The sequence below is a fragment of the Jaculus jaculus genome, chromosome 2 (assembly GCF_020740685.1).
Source record: "Jaculus jaculus isolate mJacJac1 chromosome 2, mJacJac1.mat.Y.cur, whole genome shotgun sequence".
Taxonomy (NCBI): domain Eukaryota; kingdom Metazoa; phylum Chordata; class Mammalia; order Rodentia; family Dipodidae; genus Jaculus; species Jaculus jaculus.
The window spans coordinates 85,611,618-85,628,290 of NC_059103.1; positions in this window are offsets into that span (position 1 = coordinate 85,611,618).

Below are 16,673 nucleotides of genomic sequence, written 5' to 3' on the forward strand. Positions count from 1 at the left end.
CCACTTCTTATAAACCTCTTCTGATAGTTTTCTTCCCCATCTCACTCCATCCAGCTCAACTCTCAATGCCAGTTAGTCATGTTTGGTCTCTCGCTATGGCACCAACCAAAAGTACAGGAGGAAAAAGAGAAACCTGCCATCACTCAGAATGTGGAGGCAAGGCCACAGGGGGCTTATGTCTCTCAGGAAGGATGATCTCCTTTCAGGGAAGCATTCACTTACCCTGGCCCACCACCTCAGAGTGCCCCACATTGGGCGTCAGCTGTGGTTCCTGGGTTCCCACCATGGATCCCTGGAGATGTTCAGGCAGCTTGCAGAGTAGGGTCTTGAGCAGCTGCGAGTGCAACACAAAGAAGCACTTGGGAAATGGCTTCAAAGAACAGATTGTTTATTCAACAGTGACATGGGTTTATAAGCAGTTTTGAGCAGGAAGGGACACAGGTCCTAAGGGAATTGGTGGGTTTAAAGGCTGCTTACTGAGGTCATCTAAGTATGCAGGGATTGAGTGGGAGAGGGTCACACAGTTTAAGTAGTGTTGGAAGAGCTAGGGACCTAACTCACATAGAGGAGGGCTGCTGCTGTAGGAAGGCAGCTTGCTGTTGCCATGTAAGGGCTTTCTGAGGCAGTGGGCCACAAGGTCATGGGACATAAGGAAAATGAAACCTAAGGCTTATCAAAATGCCCAGGTGTCTCCGACCTGAGGGAGGGAGATACCCTACTCAACAGTATCTCTGGGCAAAGTCGGGGTAAGGCGTGCTGGGACCTCACAAACATGGAGCAGCCCCACCTTTACCAGCCTTGGAACCAGAGAGATTACCAGGATCTAGGCCTGCTACAACCTCCAGAGCCTGGGGTCCTTTGTAACATTCCACAGCTCAGGCCTGCCCCCTGAAGGGTCCAGCCTGTGCTTGGCTGTGCTCAACAAAACTTATGCATATAATGAAAATATGGTTCTGAGGCTCACGAACTAACTTTGTAAAGGTCTAATCAACTATACATAAAAGAGCTTCTATCCCCACTCAGCCAGACCTCCTCTTCTTAGTTTTTAGAATAATTTAGAACTTACAATTTTTAACATTGGTATTTCAATTATTATACATCAATCAAGTTGTTGGATTACCTGTGTACCCACCATTTGTAAATTCTAGGTGTAGAGAGCTTTTCTCTTTAAGTAATCATTAAAATAGCAAGTTCATTCACTTAAAATAATGAAAGTATCATCAATTTAATGACAATTCCACTAACTTATTTTTTGGAAGAAAAACAGTGATGATGTTAGAATGATAACATTGTAATTCCATATTTATTTTTACTATCTCATGAAAATTTGAAAGGATTATTTTACAATTACCATTATCCTTTTCCTATGCACTTTTACATATTCACACATATGCACCAATACATGTATGTATATATGAATGTGATGTATGTGAATCAACATAAATATTCATGTACTTGTATACATATTGAAAGAACTACAATTGATGCACAAGCAACTAGCTAAATGTGAAAAACCTAAGGAAATTAATAGAAATTGCAACATATTGTACTAATACATAATTGGATGTTTTCATTTTCAAATTATTCAGATTTCAAAAATTATTAGGACTATACTAGTATGTAATACTTTCTAGAAGAAATATTAATTTAGTGTTGGGAATGGTGGTATACACCTTTAATCCCAGCACTCTGGAGGCCAAGTTAGGAGGGTCACTGTGAGTTTGAAGACAGCCTGAGACTACATAGTGAATTCCAGGTCAGCCTGGGATAGAGCAATAGTCTGTCTTAAAAAACCAAAAACAATAAAAAAATTTAAAAAAATAGAATTCTGGAGAGATGGCTTAGCAGTAAAAGCAATTGTCTGCAAAACCAAAGGACCCAAGTTTGATTCCACAGGACACATGGAAGCTAGATGTACAAGGTAGCACATGCATGTGGAGTTCTTTTGCAGTGGCTAGATGCCCTGGAATGTTCATTCTCTCTCTCTGTCTCTATCTGCCTCTTTCTCTTCTCTCTCCCTCTCTAAAAAATAAATTAATAACATAAAATTTAAAAAATAAAAATAAATATGGGAAAAGCTGGAAGCCAGGCATGGTGACATATGGCTTTAATCTCAGCACTTGCAAGGCAGAGATAAGAGGATCATAGTGACTTTGAGGCCACCCTAAAACTCCTTGGTGAATTCCAGGTCAGCTGGGCTAGTAAACACCCTCTCCCCCCCCAAAAAAAAAAGTTGGGCATGTTGGCTTATGTTTGAAATCGCAATACAGAGGCTAAGGCAGGAGGATTGCCAATAGTTTAAGGCCAGCTTGGGCTACACAGTGTATTCTAAGCCAACATGGTCTACAGAGTGAGACTTTGTCTCAAAAAAAAAAAAAAAATCAAAAACAGGGTCTGGAGAGATGGCTTAGTGATTCTGACGCTTGCCTGCAAAGCCTAAGGACCCAAGTTTGATTTCTCAGAACCTACATAAGTCAGATGCACAAGGTGGTGCATACATCTGGAGTTTGTTTGCAGTGGCTAGAGGCCCTGGCATGTGCATTCTTTCTTCTATCTGTCTCTTTCTACCTCTCTCTAAAATGAATAATTAATTTTAAAAAGCCCCAAACAAAAAGAAATATTAATTGAAAAGACAATTTATATGTTTTATAATGCACTTCTAAGTACAAAACAATATAATCTGTATAAGAAAGTTAATTCTCATACATTAATGCTATTTAAATGAGCTAGCATGTCAAGATCTCCTAGGTACATACAGAGATATAAATGTGCTAGCTAGTGACTGTTAGCAAGGATGATGTGTAGTTCGAAATGCCACTTTCATAACTGAAATGTGTTGCTATCAATACGCTTTGCCCTATAAATACTTGCTAATCACCATGTAAATATTCCCTTCAGGATGCTAAAATTTAAGGAAATTAAATACTTAAGAAAGCTCATTACTTAGTAATATATTAAGAATAGTAGGAACTATGAGATTAGTTATAATTCCTCTTTTATTTCACTGTTTCTAGACCTAATTGAAACTTGAAGCTAACATGCCTTATCTAGATTCCTATGTTTTCTTTATTTGTCTTCTTAATGAGATCCATGCTGAATACTTTCTGTGTCACTGTGATTTGTGAGAACTTGGGAAAACCCACTTAGTAAGCAGGCTTGTTTTTTTTGAAAGCGCTCCAAGATCTCTAGGCTTCTAAGCATAATTAAAGTTAATGAAGAAAAAAATTAATTGCTCTACTTCAAAGTGCTATTTAGGGGCTTACAAAACTTGAACACGTCGATATATGAGATACTCCATCTCCTAATGAGCTGGGGTGATTAATTTGACACAAAGTTGCTCCATCTACACTTGTCCCAGCAGCACACACACAGTCTGCAGCCACATAGTGCTGGCAGCTCACCTGCACTACCTACTTTTTCATCCTCTTATTTTCAGAGACACTTTCTGTTGGCATGTATTTCTTTTTTTCTGACAATTCTTGGTACACAGTGGTCCTTACAACCACACATCGATTTTTCTATGAACATATGGAAGAGCTCCAAATATTGTTTCATTAAATGAATGAAGTTGTACTAAGGAATTGTGAAATTCTAGGAGTAGGCTTGCATTTTCTTGAAAAAATATACAAATGAATTTGATGCTTATATATACACACATTTTTAAATACAAAAAATGGTGATGAAGGGAGTAAACAATATAATGACCTGTGCCTTAGGAAAGGATATTGTACTACATGTGTAGGAAGAATTGTGTAACACATTACATTTTCAAATTTTATATATTCCATTCATTCCATATATTTATGTATATCTATATATATATATGTATTCATATGAAGATATATATCAATTTATATATATATATATATATATATATATATATATATATATATATATATAATAGTGCTATAGTCAAGTATGAAGAAATAACATCAAAATGGAAGAAAATAAATACTAGCAAGCAATATTTCTGTTCACATGCATATATTCCATTTCAAAACTTCCTCTCTTGTTCTTTATGTTAACTCCTTAGACTAATTTACCACATAAAACATATATATATATTTTTAAATATTTTATTTATCTATAAGACAGAGAAAGAAAATGGACATACCAGGGCATCTAGCCATTGCAAACCAACTCCAAACAAATGTAGCATCTTATGCATCTGGCTTTACATAGGTGTTAGGGACTCAAACCCTCGTCCTTAGGTTTTGCTGGCAAGCACCATGGCATTGTTGTATTATGTTGTGTGCTTGTGTGTGTTTGTGGTGAACATGTATGCATGTGCGGGTGTAAACATGTAGGGGCCCAAGGTTGACTTTGATCCATTATCTGTTTTAATTGCTGTCTTTATTTTTACTGTTGTTCCCACTGAATTGCATGTCTTCACCTCAGCTGTGCTGGGATTATAGACGGCCAACACAACCACCCCTTATTTGAGTTTGTGCCAGGAATGCAATTGCTTTAACAAATGAGCTGTCTCTCCAACTCCATTTGCAGTGTCTTTAAAGGCATGATTGGAGTATGGCTCAGAATTGTCACAGGCTACATAAGTCATTCAACTGAATTGGTTTCTTCTTCTTCTTTTTTTTTTTTTCCTTTGGTATTTTGAGGTAGGGGCTTGCAGTAGTAACCTAGACTAACCTGGAGTTCACTATGTAGTCTTAGAGAGGCCTCGACCTCATAGCAATCCTCCTATTTCTGCCTTCTGAGAGTGCTGGGATTAAAGACTTGCTCCATCACACCTGGTTGAATTGGTTTCTTTGTAACTTTTATTTATTTCCGTGTGTGTGTGTGTGTGTGTGTGTGTGTGTGTGTGTGTGCATAAACAGATGCCTCATCTGTTTTTCTCTGAGCTGACAGGTTTAATCAAGTACCTTTAACTGCTAAGCCATCTCCTCAGCCTCTCAAACATTTTAAAAATTAAAACTGTTATTTCCCTTACATTTAAATAATTATTGCTTTTAGAAATGGTAGAAATGGCACATGTGTCTGGAGTTTGTTTGCAGTGGCTGAAGGCCTTGGTGTACCCATTCTCTCTTTCTCTCTGCCTCTTCCTCTGTCTCTCTCTCTCTCATAAATAAATAAATAAATAAATAAATAAATATTTTTATAAATTCAGAAGAAATGCAAGCTAGTTTATTATTTTAACTCACTGTCAGTATCCTGGCAGCAAAAATTAAAGACAAATAACTTTTCCATAGCACCCATTTACAAGGTTAAATAAAATACATATAATTATAAGTATCATTTACTACATATGTCCTGCACTGTTTTAAGGGTTTCAAAATTTTACTTCCTTTAATGTTCAAAAACAGCTATAAATTGGTGAAGTTGCCTAAAAGTTACGCATATAATGAGAGCATGGTTTTATGGTTAATGGCTTGCTTTTGTAAAGACCTAAACAACTTTAGAGAAAAGAGTTTTTTCCCACTTGGCCAGATCCAAACTCCCATGAGTATTTAAGAAAGAGCAGGAAAACATGATTTAGAACTAATGATTTTGACATTGGCTCCTGGCTGGATGATTTCTAAAAAAGTACTGTTCCTCAGTACACATTGGAAAGCAAAAGAGCCTGGGTTGCAGTGTCAGTGAAGGATGGCGGTAACAGGATAGAAGCACTCACCTGCAAGGAACAGAAACAGAAAGAGAAAAGCTCTGACTTTTTTCCTACAGTATCTTTACATACAGGTTGCCATTGAAAAGGTTGCCCACTCAGAGGAAAGGTCTTTTTCTTTTGTTAGTTCTTCCTGGAAATTCCCTCACAGATCTTCCCAAGAGGCATGTATGTCCTACACTTGATTCATGATCCAATCAAGTTGACAGTGGAGATCAAGTCTCACAATACCTGAAAATGGCCTACTTTGGAGAAGCATGTTAATATTTTTGTTAAGATACTTATCCTTAAAAATTGCGTAGTTATGTAGTCTAAGGGTATTGTGGTTAATTTTGAGTGGGTGGGCCTCATCCAATCACCTGAAGGCCTGACCAGAATAAAAGACCATTTCTGTCAGCCAAGAGCTGATTCCATACATCATTTGTTTCATCATTTCCCTGACCCAGGAGTGGCCAAGCTTCAGCCTGATGGCCTGTGGGCTGAAATAGTAACAACACCTCTCCTGGATCTCTAGCCAGCTAGCTTTCATTGTTCATTTTGTACTCAGCACTGTTTGAGCCAAACACACACCCACACACCATGTTTGTTCTCTCTCTAGAGATCTCAGATGTAGAGAACTGTATTTTTACCACCTTTAACATTTTACATCCAGTAAAATAACTCTCTGTATCTTATACAATAAACTCCTGGAAATAATTTGCAAGTGCCTAGTCTCAAAACCTTACTGGGCATTTCCATATCATGTAGAAATTTCAATGAAGTTTTCCTTTTTATAAAGTAGAAAATAACTCAGAATAATTTGTAGAATGTCACATGCTTCTTATAGGTTTATGTTTTCCTAAGTACTTTTTAATGAAAACCTTATAAAATCTGCAACATGGAGGACATCTTGCCTTATAAGCCTAAAAAAATTTGTAGCATAACAGTTAGCAGATAATTGTAATGAAAAGGAAAATAAAAATTAGGAACCATATGTGAATTGTAACTCTGAAATTCAGCTCCTAACCATTCAAGTCAGTTTTGTTTCTCAAAAATAATTACAATTTGGAATGGATTTTTTTCAAAGTGGTTTACTGTGGGCAAACAAATTTCAAAATAACACAGTTTGTTTTTCTGTCACATGTAATATAGCTATTACTATAACAATGACAATGGTTAACAACTGACCTGTGCTGAAATGAGCAAAAAGCCTCCCTCCCTCCCTCTCTCTCTCTCTCTCTCTCTCTCTCTCTCTGTACACACACACACACACACACACACACACACACACACACACACACACGATTGGATTTACTGATTTGACCAAAGATTCTATCAGTCTCCTTTACGGAATTACACCGAAGCCAGGTGAGCGAGCATGTCTGGTGATAACATTTAGGACTACTGTGCTGAGAGAGCAGGGAACAATGGGTCTTATTTCCAAAAAGAGAAATATAGAAGCTTTCGGCCGACCCCTTTTCAGACATCATTGTGCCTCCCCTTTTGCTGTCTGTACTTTTATACTTTGAATCCTTTTGGGGGGGAGGGGATTAGAGCACAACTGTGAACACTCCTGTAGCACCCTCCAGAATTCTGTGACTAATTCTTGCCTTTCATCACATCTAAGTAGAAGCTTGCAGCGTGTAAAAGGTGAATCTGTGATGCAGATGGCATGGGAACAATGGTGCTTACAGCCAGTATCTTAAATAAAGGAAGTTTGGGTAATGGCTAGGTCCTTAATGTGTGGAGTCCCCTGGTAGTTATAGTTATGCACAGAGTCACTGCAGCTGCAGTAAGTTTTCCCTGCTTATACATTGCAAACTTGTGGTCAGCCACAGCTTTGGGTTACACTCCTTATTATTCCCTTTGCCAATTAAGAGGCTTTTGCTGAAACACAGCACACCTTGTGTTTGATTACTCTGGCTGCTAGTTTGGATAACAAGTTCTTAATGAGTAATAGGAGTAGTCATGACAAGCTTCATTTCTATACAACATTAAGTGCTCTTGTCTCTTCTAGTTTTGTGAACTGCCCAATATATAGCAATTCCTAAGCACACTTTAATTGACTAAGTGGTAAAGCCAGAGTAGGTTTTTGAAGCTGTGTTTACATTATAACAAGGTACAATTCTCTTGCTGAGGTTCTATTTGAGAGTTGAAAGAGAGTAAAAACAAAATTCAAAAAAACAACAATTATAGTATCATTTTTAATTGAAATTTCTCAGTAAAATCAAGTAGTTAAACACAGATTAATAACTATTAATATAGAATTAACCTTAGCTTGAGAACAGAAAATTTGGTTATGCATTATAGCATTCCCTGAATTTAGGGAAGGTATTCTTCACATAGTTGGCAAGTTAATAATTATGACCATAAAAGAAATTAAACAAAAATTTGTGCTTGTGTCTTCTTGTTCCTCCTGTCTTAATTCTAGTTGATTATTTTTAACTGTAAACAACTTAAATTATCTTATTTAACTGTATTTACTATATATATTCTGAAAGTCGATATCTACATTTTTGTTATTTTTTAAAAAATATTTTTTATTAATTGTTCCTTCAATTGTAAGCTATGCTCTGGGGACCTAGAGGAGTGTTGACATTGATTTGATTTTGTTTTACTGTATGTGACTAAAAGTAGAAAGGACTAATTAATATTGATACTCTGATAATCAGTAAATAAACCAGGATATGTAAATATACTTCATTTTATATGAGAAATTTTAATACATTGTAAAGGCATTGATCAAATCTTCCTCTAAGATGAAAAATAATTGTTTCTCCAAATAAGTATATTGGAAAGGAGTGGATTGATATTTGTATTTGAAGAGGCAATGAACTACATTCCTGTTAGGTCTTAAGTTTAATGTGGTTCAGTAAACAAGGATTCAATGACAAAAGAGTTATTCCTATGTCAGAAACATTCAGTACAAAAGAGAACAAAGACATCATCATATCTAGAAGGAAAAGTCCTCTGCAGTTCTTAGGAATTAATACAAATTATGGAACAACTTAATCTTAAAATAATAGAAACGCATTTATTACATGTTAACATGGGTTAGTATCTTTTGTGGCTTTAGGTAATGTATTCTATTGAATGCATTGCACAAAAACATTACTTCAATAAGTTACAAATAAGAAAGAAGATTTAAATTAAATATATTTTGTTAGTGAAAGACTATGAAGAGAGTAAAAATTTCAGCCTCTTGAGAAAAAGCAAACAAACAAACAACTTTCCTCATATTTACTTACTAGCCATGGGACAGAACTTGATCATGGAGAAAGGAATGAATGATAATGGACTGGAAAATTGATGGGAGGATGAATGAAAGAGATGGCATTGTGCTATTTTGAACTTTCAGCCATAAAAATATGGCTGTGTTCACAAGTAGATTGTAAGAATGATAAAAACCTACTTACAATGAAGACATTGAAATTCACAGTAAAATCATTTTGATCTAAAAAATACTTGCTTTATGAGCCATCATATTGTGCTATATATGTGGTGGAATTGGAAGGACCATTTGTGTTAAAGAACTTTAAAACAAGGCAGATATATTTACTTCAATATGACTTTCAGTTGATGCTCTTCTGCCTGAAATCTCTGAGACTATAATCATTGGCAGCTGTTTTTTTTTTTTTTAATTTTTTTTAATTTATTTATTTGAGAGCGACAGACACAGAGAGAAAGACAGATAGAGGGAGAGAGAGAGAATGGGCGCGCCAGGGCTTCCAGCCTCTGCAAACGAACTCCAGACGTGTGTGCCCCTTGTGCATCTGGCTAACGTGGGACCTGGGGAACCGAGCCTCGAACCGGGGTCCTTAGGCTTCACAGGCAAGCGCTTAACCGCTAAGCCATCTCTCCAGCCCAGCTGTTTTATATGTCCATGGGAAGAGAAAGTCTATTATTGTCAGATCTTGAGCTTTGGTAATTCAATGTATTTTTAAAATGGATTTATCAACAATAAAATTGGCCTGTTTTTATAAACCATGTTCTTCAGTCTGGACACTTGGTCTATCTTGGATCAATTAGTGTTCAAGGTCATTACCACATCAGTAACAAAGGTAATTCATGTCTGTAGTTATGCTTATAATAAATCTTATTTTTAAGTAACACTATATTTCCGGAAAATGTGATTTTTAAATTTAATTTAATATTTTACTTATGTTGTCTATTTCAACATTGTAGGTAATATGAAGTTTAAAATAAATGAGAGAGTAGATCAAAAATTGAGGCTTATATGCTCAAGCTTCTGTGTTTGCAGGCTTAGAAGCAGCAGGTCTGTGGGTACTTACAGCCGCAAAGGGAGAGAATTATTCAGAAGATTATGAAAAGGATTAGTGGTAAAATTAGGCAGGACCACTCTTTTCTGAACCTGCTTGATTGCTCTGCTCTCTACACTGCCTGCATGACAGAGATAACCTGGTTTCTGCATTGTGCCTTATGACGTTAATGAAAGATTCAATATTCTCTATTTTAAATCATTGTGGATATTTCTCGCTAGGATAAGAAAAATTATAATCAAAGAAATCATTATGTATAACCCTGTTGTACATTGTCAGCACTTCTTACACATATAATTAACCTTTAATTTGCTAAAATATCAATTGAATTTATAGGGTTTTTCTTTATAACCATATGTGGTAATATTTTCTCATGGTTTGCTATTGAAGGATGGTTCCATATCTACTGTTGTAGCATACTTGTGAAATTTTCATGTCAGGAATGCCATAATACTTGTGTTGTGAGATAATAAAATGAATCTGAGCTGGTTGGAAAGGAAAACAAAAACATCTGGGCAGAACACAAGGTCTTGTCTTATTTACTAAAGCAAATTAACATAATGTTTCTTACTTCAGTAATTGATATTAATCAACAGTTGAAACACATTGGTCAGTTCTCCACTGACAATGTAAAGGGATATTATAACAATTCCTTCAAGGTTACCAGTTAGCAAGTGTGACATTAACCTATTAACCACATGATTTGTTTATAGAAGAAATAGTACATGTTTGAAAATTGGTTGACAAGAACCATGCATTGTGTGGAGGGGGAGAAAAAAAGATCAGCCTGTATATCTAGAGAAAAATAAAATTCACAATGAGAGAGTTTAGCATTAATGATGCTAATATTTATGTGCAAATTTTTCTATAATTATTTAATTATATAACAATTGCAGTAACTATCCTTTTGCTTACTTTTCAATTATTTGTTTATTTTTATTTGCTTATTTGAAAGTTATAGACAGAGAGAGAAAGAGGCAGACAGAGAGAGAGGGAGAGAATGGGTGCACCAGGGCCTCCAGCCACTGTAAATGAACTGGCTAATGTGAGTCCTGGGGAATTGAGCCTTGAACCAGGGTCCTTAGGCTTCACAGGCAAGCACTTAACAGCTAAGCCATCTCTCCAGCCCTTTGGTTTACATTTTTACTCACTTCTGTTACCCCTTTGGCTGTATGGAAACAACATTAGAGCTTCATATGTACATTGACTGTCATCACTCTATCTAGCTGATGACTAAGGAGGTAGAAGTTGGAAATGCTCCAGGTTAGTCTGTGTGGAATGTGATGGATTTCATTATGGCTTTTTTGTACATATGGAACTTATTGCTTACTTACCACTTTCCTCTTTGTCCAAGTCCCTTGTCCTCTTTTGCTGGTTATCTTCCACCCAAATAACTTCTCTACTCCCCCAGCCAGTGGGGAGTTGAACAAGGACATGAAGGAAATTAACCTGAATAAGAGAAGGCAAACAGACACAAGAAGGAGACCATGCTAGATGTTTGTCAAGGCCTCAGAGTCTTTATTATTTACACAGTGGTTATATAGGGGAAGAAAAGGGGGGGGGGATAAGCAGGCTGACATGATTTAGGGCTTTAGAATTGTCAGGAAACCTAGAGGGGATGTAATTAGGTGTTCATCTAATCTTGCCTCAATGGCTTAACATCCTGACTGCACCAGGCTTCACATCCTGACCATAAACTGGCCTTTTGCAAAAGATAAGATTCTGTAAGCAGGGCTGGAGAGATGGCTTAGCGGTTAAACGCTTGCCTGTGAAGCCTAAGGACCCCAGTTAGAGGCTTGGTTCCCCAGGTCCCACGTTAGCCAGATGCACAAGGGGGCGCACGTGTCTGGAGTTCGTTTGCAGAGGCTGGAGGCCCTGGCACGCCCATTCTCTCTCTCTCCCTCTATCTGTCCTTCTCTCTGTGTCTGTCACTCTCAAATAAATAAATAAAAAATTAAAAAAAAAAAAAAGATTCTGTAAGCAGTCTGCTGACCGATGCTCCAGAAGTACCTAACAGAAAGCTGGATGGACCAGCTTTCTGAGTAATAAGTCAGCTTATGAGCAGGCCCAGGCAAAATGGAGAGGCTTTTGCTCTATGGCTCCTGACAGCATTCCATTGACCATGGTCACAATTGTTCTACTGTCTCCTTTTCCCCTAGAATCTCTTCTTCCTTCTTCCTGGCTGCCTACCTAATTTCATGGCTTATACTCACACACTGGCTTTATATATGTATGTGTATGTATATTTATATCTACTAGTTAGAGGATTCACATATGAGAGTAAACAAGATATTTGTCTTTCTGAATCATAGTTTGCTTTATTTTGTCATTTTAAGTCTAGTTTATTTTGCTTAACATAATTATTTCCAATTGCATCCATTTTCCTGCAAATGCTATATTTCATTTTTCTTTAGGGCTGAATAAAATTTCATTGTGTATATGTGTCACATTTTCTTTATATATTTATCTGCTGATGGACACCTTCGCTGGTTCTATTTCCTACCTATTGATTGTGAATGCTACAGCTATAAAAATATGGAAGTATCTCAATAGTAGTAGGAATTAGAATCCTTTGGATATGTACCCATAAGTGATACAACCTGGCTAATGGTAGTTCAATTTATAGTTTCTGTAAAAATTTCCTACTGAATTCCGTAGGGGAATATCTAATTTACATTCCAACCAGTGAATAAGTGATCCTCTCTCCCTACATCCTCACCAACTTTCACCTTCCTTTGTTTCCTTGATGTTTGTTATTGCAAATCTCAAAGTAGTTTTAATTTGCATTTCCCTGATGTTTAGGGATGTTTAACACTTTTTAAATATTTTTTGACCACTTATTTTCTCCTTTTGAGAACTGTTGAATTAATTAGCCTATTTATCAGTTAGAAGAGTTTTGATGTTTAATTTTCACATTATTTTTTATATATTCTGGATAGTTATTACTTGTCTGATGTATGGTGGGCAAACTCTATCTGTAGCCCCTTAGACCTTATGTATCTGCAATTCATTGGTAGAGGATAATATTATAGTGCAATATGAAAAGGTCAAACACTCCTGCTATGGACTGTCTCTTCACAGTGGTTTTTATTTTCTATGCTGTGAAGAAACTTCTTAGCTGCATGCAGTCCCATTTGTCAATCTATGGGGTTATTTTCCATGCTCTTGGAGGTCTTTTCAGAGCATTTTTGCCTAAGCCTATATCTTGAAGAGTACTTAATATATAATATTTTAAAGAGAACATTATACATCAGTTACTTCCATATAGTTTGCCAGTTCTGCCTCATTGGAATTGGTGAAGTGGAACACCTTAGACAGTTCCTGCTGTACTCCTTAAATTATAAGAACACAAGAGCAAGTCATAACATCCTGGAGGTAGAACTCTTAGGGGTTGTTCTTGTGAAGTACATTTTATTTATTCTGTCCTTCTGACCTGTCATTCTTAAATATTTGCGTCTCAATCTGCTCATAAGATAACTTCTGTCCTTGTGTATCATGGTAATACTCAAAGTGGGTGCAACTAAGATAAGCAGCAATAAAATAACCCTGCCCATGCCAGCTTACTCCATCACCAACACCACCAGCATCAAGGAAGCTTTGTAGAATCATCTTCCAAGGGTTTCTGCTTTATCTCCATCACTAGTTAGATTTGTACCACGTGACAGATTTTGTATTCATGAGACTCTAGTAAACTTTACTTGACATAGCTAAATTGCTTCTTCAATCTAAGTTAAAGAAGTTACAGTTTTATTTCTATTTCTATTTTTTTGTTTGCAAGCGCACGCGCGCGCGCACACACACACACACACACACCTATACATATTTGTAATATCTCCCCTGAAATAATAATGCAATTAAGTAAATATTTGAATATATGAATTCTGAGGTACTTCATTTAAATTGTTCCTTTATTCATATCATAATATAGTAGTCTGAACAGTTAAGATTGCAGTTTGGTTCATTGCCAGGCTGTTATACACAATTTTTGGTAACATACACTTGACATCTATGAAGAAATATAAAAGAACCTCATAAATTCATTTAATATTACTTGGAAGTTTTACTAGATCTATTGTTTGGTTATAAGAAAAGTTGTAAAAAATTAATTGTGTATTCACAAGCTGGAATTTCTTCTAGAGAAAATTATATTTAAATTTAAATATTCATTTTCCAATGTATAACCCTTGGGTAACCTTTATTTATAATGGCTTGATATCTATGTTTCCTACACACTCAGAATTGACCTTTTAATCCTTTTTTAAATTCAGCATTGGCCTTTAAAAAGGAATGTAATTACATAAACACCTTCTTTCTTAGAAATGAACAACATTTAGGATAACAAATTATTCTAAAAATATTTTTTACTAAATTTTGGGTATAAGTGTGTACAGTGAGCAGGTTATCCTTAAATAGAAATACTAGCACACATTAATTTACATCTAAAATTAAATTATACGTGTGTTTATGTACTGAGATGTTATATTTTGTTAAAAGATGAGAAATAGAATTTGAAAACAGATAAAATCTTTTTACAAAACAGACATTTATAAAACACAATGGTTAATATTTTCAAAATATTGTTCATTATAAAATATATTGTTGATTTAAGGTAACATTTCTAATTTAATTAAAAACAAAAATTATAGATATATCAAATTTAACTGGAAACATTGCTTCTTAGCATTATCATTTAGGATGTTAAATAGCATACCATAGATGGGGTAAGCTTACAACAGAAATCTACATCTCCCTGCTCTGTGGACTGAAAAGTCCAAGGTCCAGGTACTCTTTACAGTTTGTTCAAATAGAATTCTCCTTATGCCCTCACATGGAGGAAGGGGGCAGGGGGTCTCCTGAACTTCCTGTGTAAGTGCATTCATCTCAATCATGGAGATTCGATTCTCATCAACTAATCAGCTTCAAAAAATACTACCTTTTAAAACACTTATATGGGGCTGGGATTTCAACATAAATATTCTGTGTGGAACACATTTTTAGACAATAGCACCCCTTAACTTTGTTTCTTATATTTAACTCTATTAAAATTAAAATGTTGTTATAATTGTTGAAAATCAAAATAATAATAACGTAGAAGTGATGACTTCTATTATTTTGCTTTTACCACTTACATACAGATACACATAAAGACACCTTAATTTAATATACAGCTTTCACTCTGTTCACAAGTTGGGTTGGATTGGCCTGCCTAAGACACCTTTGTCTTTTAACTCCTCTCTCATTTTCGTTTTTCCATCTCTTTCTTACTTCCTTCTGTTTTCTCTTCCTTCATTAATATATGTAAAGATGCATCAATACATTAGATACACATACATTTATTGTAGTTAGTTATAAAATTTGAGATTTCAAATGGCATGTTTATGTTTTCACCTAAATTATCTTATACTACACTTGTCTCCAAAAATTTGCATTTGGCAATATAATACAAATAAATACAAATATAATACAAAAATTATCAGTTAGATGCAAAATACATTCTTCTATTCTTATTCATTCATTTATTCATTAGAAGGTTTCCTGGAACATTGGTATGTGTTATTCAATTTGTCAGCTGGAACAGCTTCAGTGAACAGAACAGACTGAATGCAGGATAGGAAAGTTCCTTATTTAGAAAGAGAAGGGCAGACATATTTTTAGTATTTTGGAGGAAAACAGCCATGAATATAAGTGCATTGGAAAATAACACTACAAATGGAATGTCAGAGGTTAGAACACAATGAACAAGGTAGGTGAGGTGTGACAGGCTGGAGAAAGTGGAAAATGATCAGAGAATTAGACAATTCACATTATCTCAGGATTTCTGAGTTGCCTTAAGGATTAGAAAGTCAACAGAAAATATTGCAAAGTATACCTATCATAGAGTCATACCTTGCTGTTTTGATAATAGACTAAGAGCAAAAGTATTATAAATAAGGAGACTGGTAACCAACCATAAGACACTTGAAATAACCAAGTGAGACATCATGATGAACTGTTTCATGAAAATGCACTGTAGCAGTCCAGTATAGTCCAGACAAGCCTCAAATTCACAGCAGTCCTCCTGAACGCTGGAATAATAGGCATGTGTCTTCATGTTTGCCTTACACTGGCAAGTTTGTAATTTAACATTGAACAATTGCTATCTACAATCACATATTAACATTGAACAATTATTATATACAATTGTTATAGGTAATTGGTAAATACAATTGGTATATATTCTTCAGTAACAGTAGAATGTCAATTTTATAGTTATTATTCTGAGGGAGAATTAAATGCATTTCAAAGACTTTCATTATGTTTTGCTTTTTCCTTATCTATAAGGCATACTTATGTAGCATTGGAGTAATGACCTATGTAAAGCATAATTTTTAAAATTAAAGCTGAAATTATAAAAATAATGTTTAAAAAGAGAGAGATCTTGAAAAACTCGGTTCTCTTCCTCACCTGGAAGAAATTATTTGCCTTTCTAAATCTTTATTCCTTCTCCCCCCCCTTTCTCTCTCTCTCTCTCTCTCTCTCTCTATCTATCTATATACATACATACATACATATATATATATGCATATATATATATAATTTTTTAATTTAATTTAATTTTATTTTCAAGCAGGGAGAGACATAGAACAGACATAGAGACAGTGAGTGAGAGTAAGAGAAATCATTTGATTATTAAGTTACACAACAATACACAAATATATTTCTACTTTATTTTAAAACTTTCAATAGATATTTAATTATTTCCTCCACTTCATTTATTGGTTCAGGTATTTACAAATTCTTCTATTTTTCTTGTC